Consider the following 11,716-nt stretch of genomic DNA (forward strand, 5'->3'; position numbering starts at 1 on the left):
ATGACACCATACCCGAAAACTCACTAGATGCGTTGTTAGGTTAATTTGTTTTGCAATGCGTAATTATCTGACCTTACATTGAATAATGCATATTTCTTTAATGGAATATCATTGTGCTTGCATTACAAAGTACTAGGCAAACAGAGGTACCAGCAATAACTGCCACCACATATGGGTAGATCACAACATTGTAGGAAGGTCATTTATGCCTTCATAAACTCAGATGTGTTTTTACATGCTGCAGAATATTAAAAAATGCTGACTCTCGGACTCCATTAACAACAGCAACTTAGCCCTCAAATGGTCTTGTAACCACATTGTGTATTACCACCACAAACTACACCAACAACGCGGCAGCTGTCTTGATGATGCTATAGTGTTCCAAATTATGTTTTATGATGTTCGGCACAAACCGGATAAAGGTTGTGTCCAAATGATATGCAATCATTAACTGCTAGCCCTAAGTCAACAAATGCGGTAGATGACATTTTGTATATGCCCAACAACAGGACATAACCAGTGTAATTTGAACCAACAGGACCTATGGACATCAGCAAACCCCACCAACCAGGAAGGCTATCACAGGAACACAACCACACCATCAATAGACCACGAGCCGACAACAATCAGAAAATATCCACAACTACAAAGATGCCCCAATATATGAACGACAAACGAACAAGAACGGGAAACAGAACCAAAAAGACAATAAACCACACCCCACCAAACAACATGAACATCCTACTGCAATTCACAACACATCTAAATCACCACCAACACCCACTAAACTAACTAAAGATCTGGGATAATACTGGAACAAAAACATCATCATTCATATCCCGCTACCTCTCCACCTACAAGCCAGCCACACCAGAAATCAAACAGCCCACAACTAAGGGCCCAGGGAACACTAGAGGAGACTCCAGTATACTATCACAGCACAGACCACAACACACAGAACCCAGCAACAGAGAACTCAATATCAGAAAGACACCTAGAAGAATGAGAGCTAGACTGGAATACCTCAGCACCCACACTGCTACATAACCAGATATTGGAAAATAGACCACCACGACAACTAAACATATAATCACTATGAATCGGAACAGAGAAACCCATTGCGCAACCTAATTGAAATATCTCAATGATCGGGCAGATGAGACAACTGCCCACTCGACAAAACACAGGCCCACCCAACAGAAAGTCAAAGGACAGATGAACGCTGCTGACACTGAAACACCAGAAATAACTCCTAACAAAGAACATGCCAAATCGCACACACTACACTACAGCTTACTCAATGCGTGATCTATGCAAAGCAAAAAACAGAAATCAACGACCTTCTAATCGAAGGAGGTACGTATATTCTATTCTTCACGCAAACATGGCTCACAGACAACTACAACGTATTCGCCCCTGAAGCCATACCCGACATTTACAAACTATTACAATCTAAAAGCGAATCTGGCAGAGGAGGCGGAATAGCTCTTGTGCACAAAAATCACATTAGCTCCTCATCATTACATTCAACGGACATAGAAGACTTCAGATTACTTATAGTCAACCTCAAACTCAATTACCAATTCCACTTACTCTTCCTTCTGATCTACAGAACACTCACCCATAATCCTAATGTTGCTGCAAAACTCACTGAAACCATAGCTAACCTTTCTACAAATCATGATAACAAAATTGTTCTGGGAGATTTCAAAATTTGGTTTGAAAGAGAAAATGAAACCACAACAACCTCCCTCAGCTTTCCCATACTGAAAACACAAACAAATAGTGAACAGACCCACTCATAGAGATGGACACACACTAGACACAATTTTCTGCAGGCATGGACTTTCGTCTGCCATCCCTCCTGTACCAATTGTCTGGATTGAACATCATATGATCCCTTTCACCTTCAAAATCCCTGGCCGCATGATGACCACAAATGCACAACTGCCAGTAACAAACAAAAGAAACTGGAGAAGACTTGACCATGACACTTCAACACAAAAACTAGAAACTATCAAACCAGACACCTACCAAATAAACAAAATGACACCAAACACAGTTGAAGAGAACCTTCACAAATGGATCACAGTTGCGTTAGACCAACTAATACCTGCAACACTCTTTAAACCCACACCACAATAAATCATAGCAAGATGGTTCACAGAGGAACTAAAGGAACTGGAGAAAAAAAAACAACCGGTATTTAGAAAAGTGATGGAGGAAGCACTACAACCAAATAGACAAAATAATCTACCAGAGACAAATCAGGCTATTCAAATCAACAATTCTGAAAGCCACAAACGTGTACTATACTGCTAAAATCCAATCTGCAACAAACTCACAAAAAGAAATGTTTAAAATTGTAAAAGAAAAAAAAAAGCTTCATGCAACAAAAACACTGTACCCTCGTAAATCCTATGCAACAGCATCACACCGCACCTAAGGGCAAAAATAGAAAAAATACAAAAGGCCATCAACACATCCCACAGGACCACAAACATACAACATAACACTAAATCAATTTGAGGCTATAAGTGAGGAAATCTTTGACAAATTATTCAAAGATACCAACATAGCCCAATCTCCCAGTGACCCATGCCCACCTGGCATCTACAAAAAGCTCTTCTCCCACAAAACACCAGCTCTCTACATCTGACTACTAAACACTGGTCTAGTACCAACGTCATTCAAACTATTGTACATCAAACCTCTCCTACAAGATGCGATGTGAAGTACAGATGACCCTACTAACTACAGGCCCATATACAACCTACCTTTCCCAGCAATAATTCTGGAGAACCATGTGTACAAAGAACTACTCAATCATGTAGAAAGCAACAGAATACTTGACCAAACCCAGTACAGTTTCAGACCCATGAGAGGAGCAGAATCAGCACTAGTCTCCATATGGAACGACCTAAAAAAGGAACACAGACAACGATTTCTATTTCTTTTTTTTTGTATTTGGTTTACAACAAACCTTTACAAAATTTAATTTCACATATTGACAATCAAACACAACACTAATTGTGAAACCACTACCCTAAGAATTAAATCCATTAGTATTACAAACATTAAAATACATAAGACATTAAAATAGATAATGCAGTAGATGCAGAACATGTTTCCATCAAACTAACAAGCCGATCTCCTCTTTCTAATCTAATTTTTCCATTTCTGAATACTACTCCAAGATTTTACACCTAAAGTATGATTTTATAGACAACCTTAGAGGCTAAATTTTATTAGATCATTATTTTAGTAATTCATTATTTTGGGATCACTGTCTCATTATTTGATAACACCCTAACTATTTACATCATTTCTAATCACACCATCTCCAAAAACCATACAACCATATACGATACATTCAAAATCAACACACAACATCCATTAAGCTCCATAAAACATTACAATATTAGATCACAATAAAAAGGATCAAGTACATCAGCTGAGTTTTGTTTCATCTTGTCAATATTGTTACCAATGGCAATTCATAGCCCCTATGTGTTTAGCCATTCAGGATTAAAATTGTGTCTCTCCTATATGTTTTCAGTGTCGTTCAAAGTACCTTTACTACAACCTTTCAAGTAATTTCTCCTTAATTAGGCCCAATATATTTACAAGTTTAAGGGTGAGAATGTGTCTATTAATCCACATGCATCTCCATAATAATTCCCTCGAAAACTTTTTTTTAGTAGTGAGGTAGTTGTCAAATACTCTAATCATAGTATTATCAAAATATGCACAATATACGACAAGATGTTTCTGTGTTTCCCACTCTTAAGTCTTGTTACACAATTGGCATTGCTCCGTTTCAGTATTCACTGTTTTGTTATCCCAATATTGGACTCTTTCATTCATCGGTAATTGATTCAACTTGTAACGCATATACATTTTTGTTAATTTATCAAAAGGAAATGTCATTATGTACAATGGTCTTTCTCCCCATTTCCTCAGCTATTTACCATATTCATAAAAGGACTTATAACTACCCAGTTTCTCTACCAGTATACAACAATGATATAATTGAAATGTGCGTTTGCAACTAGGATTTCAAGCACAAAGGTCTTCTGTGGTTACCATTATTGCATTTAAGTTGGTATTTATTTTTTTCGTAAGTTTCACGATAGAGGGTGCTTTCTCATCAGTAACCATTTGATGCAGCTCCTCATACTTTGAATGTCTAGGCGGCGCCAAGATTTGGCATAATTATTCATCAAACGCCAATTCAATTTCGAGGAAAGGGGTAGAAGTCCCAGCTCATGACACATGAGAACATTTGGTATAGAGAACGCTAAACCCAATACAGTTTTCCCTGCAATATATCAAGATACAAATCTATATACATGAGGCATACATCGAGGCCATAAAGAATTATGGGTTCCACTTTTAATAAGTACAATTGGATAAGAATAAGAGGGAGCAGGGAGAATTTACAATACTTCTGGAGAATGATTTTCATTTGGGAGGTTAAAGGATTGATTTTGTTATTCAGCATCTCTTTCCACATCACTAATGAATACTTATCTGTGAGAGTATAACCCAGATAATGGATGGAAGGAGTATACTCAATGGCACTCTCATCAAGGGACCAAGCAAACCTCTATGTTTTCCATTTGCCATCTGCAAAGATTTCAATATAAGACTTTGTGGGATTGGCTTGGAGATTGTGATTCCGAAGCAAAACACAAGAAAAAATGTAATTTGTTTTGAAGACTGAAGGGGGTCCTATCAAAAAACAGCAGGTCATCAGCAAATCCAATCCAATTCAATATCAGTTGGCCCCTTTTAACAGGATAAATAATGGCTTGGTTCCATATTGCATCCAGATTCGATATATACAAATTAAAGTGGACTGCTGCCAGATTTCAGCCTTGTTTAACTTCAGTTTCAGTCAGGATTGGATCAGTGAGAATCCCTTATCTATTCAGTCTAATTCTATAATTTTTGTTAGTGTGTAACAATGCGATCATGGCCACCAAGTGAATCGGAAAAAAACAAAATTAATCATTTTTTTTCCATAATCGTTCTCTTATGACTATCAAATGCCGCAGTCAAATCAAGGGCTGCCATATCGACAGGCCCTGTTTTTGAGTGTTTTGTTTGATCTTGCAAAAGTGCATTAATAGTTGCGTTGAGGGGGCAACACATGGATTTGCGGAACCCCACCTCGTATCCAGATAGGATATTGTTCTGACAGATGTAACTTTAAATCTCCTCTAGCATCAGTAGTGAAAATATTTTGGAGGAGGCATCCATTAATGCAATCGGTTTAAACTTTCCAGGGTCACTTGCTTTACCCTTCTTATATACAGGGATAATATTAGCAGAACACCATGTTTAGGGAATCGATCCTGATTGATGAATATGATCAATCTTTCTTTTCAAAATGTTTGCCCAAAACACCAGATCTGATTTTAAAGCACAGGGTGGAATCCCATTAGGCCCGGCAGCCTTTGAGCTCTTGATCTTATTAATCACTTGTTCTAATGTCCTCACGTGACCAAGGAGAGACCCTAAGTATCAGTGTTTTAAAGTCCACTCCTTTTGTAAATGAGAATTTAGTAGGTAATCAATATTTTTCAATTGCATATGATGTCCACAACTCAGCTGCTATTGATGGTTCAGTATACATGAATATATCACTGGTTATTGTTCTCAGCTTTGCCCACACTTGCCTAGTATCATGTTTTATTAAATTATAAATCATGAGTTGGGTATCCACAATAAGTAACTCACTTATTAAGCTCTTAATTTTATCTTTATATGCTTGTCTAATAATTCTTATTTGATTTACAAGAACCATGGGCAGGTAATTGTGTGATCAGCAGAGATAGAACATCATGGCAATTAGCCACCTTCAAGATCCTGCAACAGCTAATGGAAAAACTGGAGCTTAAACAAAATTAAACTAACTAAGACTTTTCTTGCACTGGTTTTCTTTTTTTACCGCCAGCAACACGACATGTTTTCCAAAGAGATAAACTCCTATTAGAGTGACAAAATTGGACATAAAAGAAAACTGAAGATGTTGTAAAAATCAATTATTTGATTAAATTTCAACAATAAAATAAAATAAAAAAAATTTAAAAAATTGTGTTCAACTGTCTTACATGTTTATTCTTTTCCTTTTTTAATTCTTCAAGAGTCACATTAAAATGATGTTGGTGCATTGTGTGAAGCAAGCCTAATCTTTTTTCATGGGCAAGACTGTTTGCATGACTATGGATACGTCTCCCATTCTCCTCCTCCATCTCTGCTATTGAGCATCCCTCCTGAAAATCACTTCTTTTGATTCCGGTGTCCAACATGATTCTCCTAACTATGCTACCACAGGTTTATGGGTTCCACCTAACAGGGAGTTGCTGCCGATCTGCTTCTTATAAGGTAACACTGATATTATTTTCAAATCGCTTGTTTGGTGCCCTAAAAGTCAATCTGATGACCATATGGTCACCATATGCCGGATCAAATATAATAACTGGGTCTGCCAAGACATATTTGGATGGAGACACGAAGAAATAATCAATAAAATACTATAGTTTTCTCTAGTCCTCGTATATTTATATGTGTTAGAATGAGACAACATCATTTGAATATCCCATTCCAGGAAAGAATCGACCCATCTCCACCCATTGTTAATAGAGGTAGACATATAATTCCCCAAATGAGTACTATTAAAAACAGGCGAAACAAAGCAGGCTGAATTAAAATCTCCCCCGACTACAATTTTAACTTGAGGGTTTCGAACAATTACTTCTTCAAATATCAAGTCCAATTGATCTACCATATTGCAATGCATTTTTGTTGCTTTGTTCCAATAGATACAATTAATGAACAGGCAAACCCTGGGCTCACCATGAATAGTAAGCTGAACTGCGAGAATATCATCATCATTGTATATAAGACTCAAAGACAATGTAAAATAATTATCAATCAAGACAGCAAGACCTCCCGAAGCTCTACCCATAGGGCCTCTACTTGCAACTTGTACATACTGTAAGTGATTTCAATCTGGCACACACCCAAGTCTCGCCCAGCATGTAGTGCGCAAATGAAACCCTTATTTATTTCTATCTATAAGTTCAATATTCCGAATGATATACTACTCATATCACACCCTTCTCCTGAAAACCCCCAAACCCCCGGGTCACACTGAACCAGGAATCAGGCTAGTTTGCAAAGGTAAATATTTATGTATGTATTTAGAATTTAAATCACAATATATTTTAATAGGTAAAAACAATCAGCAATGAGGGTGACAAAAAACTGAATAATATATTTAATGCACTAGGAATCAAGTAATGAGCACAAAAACAAATGCAGCTAAAACAATAATACTTCTGGATTGGTTTAGAACAGATAGCACTATGGTTAAGGGTTCCCCCTGCAACACCCCTCAACCCCCCAATAGGCAATTTAAATAGATGTGAGGTACTCAGGAATAACACAAATCAAACAGAATATCACTCCCACCTTCCCCCTTTAAACACAAGAGAAAAATGGAATTGACTTTTCAACTGTCAGCATGGCTTTGAAATTGGCTGAGCAAAAACACCAAATGTGGTCAAAATGCTTAATTTATTGAACTTTTCTACGGGAGCCACTTTGAATAGTTGCAAGCAAACAACAGCAATTATTTAATCAAAAGAAAACTATTGAAATCTGAAAGTCAAAGTGGGAAATAATTTAACGGTAATTCACATGTGTAAACTTTTCAAAATGTCAATTCGCTGCAAAATTCTCCTTGTGCGATTTTTGATATAACGGGTCAATCGTACTGCGGTTTTAGGTTGTAGAGATAGCTAAGGATGTTAGGTACAAGTGGGAGTTGAAATTTCGCTTCTATCTTAAAAAATTGAGCGAGCTATGGAGGTTTTAGTAAGAGGTGGTTTTCGAAAATAAAGACACAAAATGTGGACAAGACTTCAGTTTAGAATCGGAAAACATGGGTTATGCTTTTACTCAAGGCTAGAGCGTATGGCTAGGGAGCCAAGTCGGGACACAGTAAGTTCTGAGACAGATACATGACTTCAGTAACAGATCCCCATCACTTTCCCGGCGGCACCAGTCCAAAGACTTAAAATGGGACTTATGGATCAGAGTTACACAATAACGATGACTATGAAAATGGCGTTTTAGCAACTAGACAGAAGAAAATAGCACTAAAGATTTTGACACTGTTACAGTTTATGAAAGTAGGGATAGTTCAGAGATTAGAGTAGAACAAGATAAGCAAGGTATGCAATAGTTCTCTAGCATCCTATTAATACTCAAAATACACTGGGATTTAAGATTTTCCGACAATCACGGTTCTGGTCAATGGATTGGGTCGATCAAGGAAGGACAGCATATCAGACGCGAGACTGGATCTGCTAGGCCGGTCACTGGATTTGCACAGTATCTACCCTTCTTGTTGCTGGGTATTTCAATCAGCGGGATAGAGAGATCATCAGGCAAGTCTTATAGTAGCAAGCCGGATAGATTCAGGATGCTAGTTCAGGATGCTTTCCCACACCACAGCGCTCCAATGGGTTGTGAGAATAAGTTTGAGGATTGAGGCCTTGCTGAAAATGGTTCAGCTACTGATTGGCAAGATTCTTGGCATCTGGATCTGGAAGGATGTTAAAGGATGGATGTTGAATTCTGGAACAAAGTGCTTCTCTGGAATCAGGAAAGTGAGTCTGGGAGTGAGTGAGTGAGTTGTCTCTATTTATCCTTTCAAATGACATCACAAAAATGGGTGTATGGGCCACGTAACTAAGCTTCCCCCTGTGAACTGGGATTGGATCAGGACCTCATATCTGCCTTGCATCTGAGTGATTGGATCAAGGATGGATGATGTCACATTTATGGTTTGGCTATTACAGTTCTCACAAACCTTCCCTAGTCACTAGTATCAAACACAAATTTGGTCCTAAGTACCTATTTATACATTGGTAACCTCTCCAGAAATCACACACAAAGATTCCATATTTTATGTAGCATCTGTTCCTCAAAATACTGCAATTGAGAGACCTTGTTTCACCTTTCCGCAGAATTGTGTCCATTTCCCCATGAACACATTTTCCAATCTGTCTGCAATTTTCCACAAATGTGTGTGTCTACCATAGGGATATGTGTGTAAAGTTTCACAAATCTTGCATTAATACAGTTCACATAAAACCACATATATTGCCATTCCTGTCCAGAATTTGTTACATAGTTCCACCGCCTCTTGAAACATAAAGCCACATTTTAGACTAACAAATCTGTCCTTTTTATATTTTTCACCACTTTGGATAACAAGTTATGAGTCACCCCCTCCTTTGGGGAATTCCTTCAAAGAGCAGTTTACAACCCCTTCATAGGTCTGTTTCCTGGCCTGGGGATCTGTCATTGTTAATTCCCTGGCTGTAGACAAAAGTCTGGCCTAACCCACAATTATTATCTATCAGTGAGTTTCTGCTGAGAGGATTTCCCTCCCATTGGGAGAAACCTGTTTTCCACTTCTAGCAGGCCCAGACAGGCTAATTTATTCTTAATTTCTTACAATACAGCAGAAACCAAACTAGTTGCATCAAATGACATGGATAAGTTACGTTCTTAGCTTTAACCCTGTGGGATCAAAAACAACTGAAATCTGTATTCTTTTCAGCAACACATCCTTTTATGTTTGCTAATCCAGCATACTTTTAGTTTAGATCACTTTGAAGTTTCATCAGGAAAGCCCATCTGACAGGGCTGTCATTCATAGGTAGTCTAGTGTGCTGCACACAGATTTTGACAGTACCTGTCATCTGCAGGCAATCCAATTTTTCTGAGAAAATGTTTTGCTCTTCACATTTTAGGACCTTGTACATCCACAATGCTTCATTAGATTAACTGAATTTTAGCACCAATCAAGATTTTGAATGTTGAGAAGTTTTGTGTACAGGCATTTTGGAGTTTTTAGCAACAAAGTAAATGTCATTTACAGGCAAATTTTGGAGTTTCATTTGCAAAATGCTGCTTTTCCCTCTGCACTCTGTTTGCTTGTCATGGAGCCCACTGGCACATTTTCTGCAGTGTGTGCTCTATTCCACCACACATGCACCATGCGTGGCAGGTTGTGCATCCATCTTTTTGTGTGTTGAAGAACGTGGTTTTGGAGGTTTTTAGCATGCACAAGAGTTTTGCTGCCATTGTTGCTGTTTCTTGCAGCATAACTAGCAGAGTGATGCTGCATAGTATAGCAGAGTGGTCAATACATCCCACAATACTATTCATAACCTTCCACATAGAAGTTTGACACATGCATTGTCTACTGGAGCAGAATAACCGCTGGTTTCACCAATTTATCTAAGCCTTCAAACCACAATTGGAAATTTCTCAACCCACATGCATTCCAAGAAATAAGTGTCTTTTTTTGATCTGATGGTTTGTTCATATATGGCTCACGCCAAGTAAGCTCTTTGAATGCTGATGCAAAGGCCATAAATTGTCTTAGAATGCTCTCATTGATATGCGAGGGCAAACCATCCATGAGCGGAGCAGGCACAGTCTCTTCACTCTGCAGGGACAAATATAGTTGCTTCATCCGTTAAATTAAATATATAGGGCGTCAAGTTTATATGAGCAAAGTCACCTCTTTGATCCCATATTAATTTCATAGTAATATGAGAATTGTAATTACAAATCATGCAATTATTGTTATTTGAAGCAAGTCTTATCCAAACAATATCTTCGGATCTTAGCGTTCTCAACAATGGTATTGCCTGGAATGCTTTAAGCATATATGTCCTGTTTAGGCGTCCCTTACCATTGCGCACCATATCGCTTTCCCATCCCATTATAGTGGGCGTATCATGCGTCAAAGTAAGAATGGATGCATGTGGCTCAATTGTCCTCCCACCACTATCATTTTCCTCCAAGGGAATGGTGTCTTTTTGAGTAGGTATATTCCTATTCCCACTATCCATTAGATTAGGGGCCAAAACCGGAGTACCAGGAATCAAGTTCTGCCTGCCCCCACTACTTCCAGTTTCTAGAGGCTTTCCCGTAACACTAGGGACTTGCCCACCCGTGGCTCCTGTGATCTCATTTGAGGTTCTCTTACTCCCAATTAAAGGATAAACATTGGATAGCTCGATCTGTTTATGCTTAACTGGGAAAGGGAGAAATATGATAATTGGAATACCCATTTTTGATAACTTTGGCAATAGGGGTTAGCACAATTTGGGGAGTTGGCAGGGTTTTATAGTTGAATTTTCTTTTATTTTTCTCACGTGCAATTTTAATTGCCTTTAAGCCCCCGGACAGGGCGGGGAAGAGAGGCGGCGGATTAAGCCCCCTTAAGCCCATGCCCCACGGACGGTGGGGTCGGGGCAGGCGCATCCGTCCGGCTGGCCGGTGGGCCATCTGGCCAGGGGGGTAGGACCAGATGGCCCGAGTGGCGGCCGGCGGACCAGATGGCCCGCGTCGCGGCCGGGGCGGCTGTCTCCTACATTTGTCTCCGGTCGGGTTCCGTAAGCCCCCACTGCGTGTGGGCTTAATAGTCGGCGTGGAAGTGCCACCCTGCGGGCCCCGGGGCAGCCGTTGCGCTGTTCCCGGCCTCGGTTCCATGGCGTCCGTGGGCTGCTCCCGGTCAAGTCCAAAACGGGGTGGCGCCCTGAGCGGGGGGGGCCCTTCCCTCCACGGGGCTATAGCCGCTCATAGGGTCCGGCCTTAAGTGCCATGGCGTTCGTGGGTT

The sequence above is a fragment of the Ambystoma mexicanum genome, chromosome 2q, assembly GCF_040938575.1.
Source record: "Ambystoma mexicanum isolate Mex_15411 chromosome 2q, UKY_AmexF1_1, whole genome shotgun sequence".
Lineage (NCBI taxonomy): Eukaryota > Metazoa > Chordata > Amphibia > Caudata > Ambystomatidae > Ambystoma > Ambystoma mexicanum.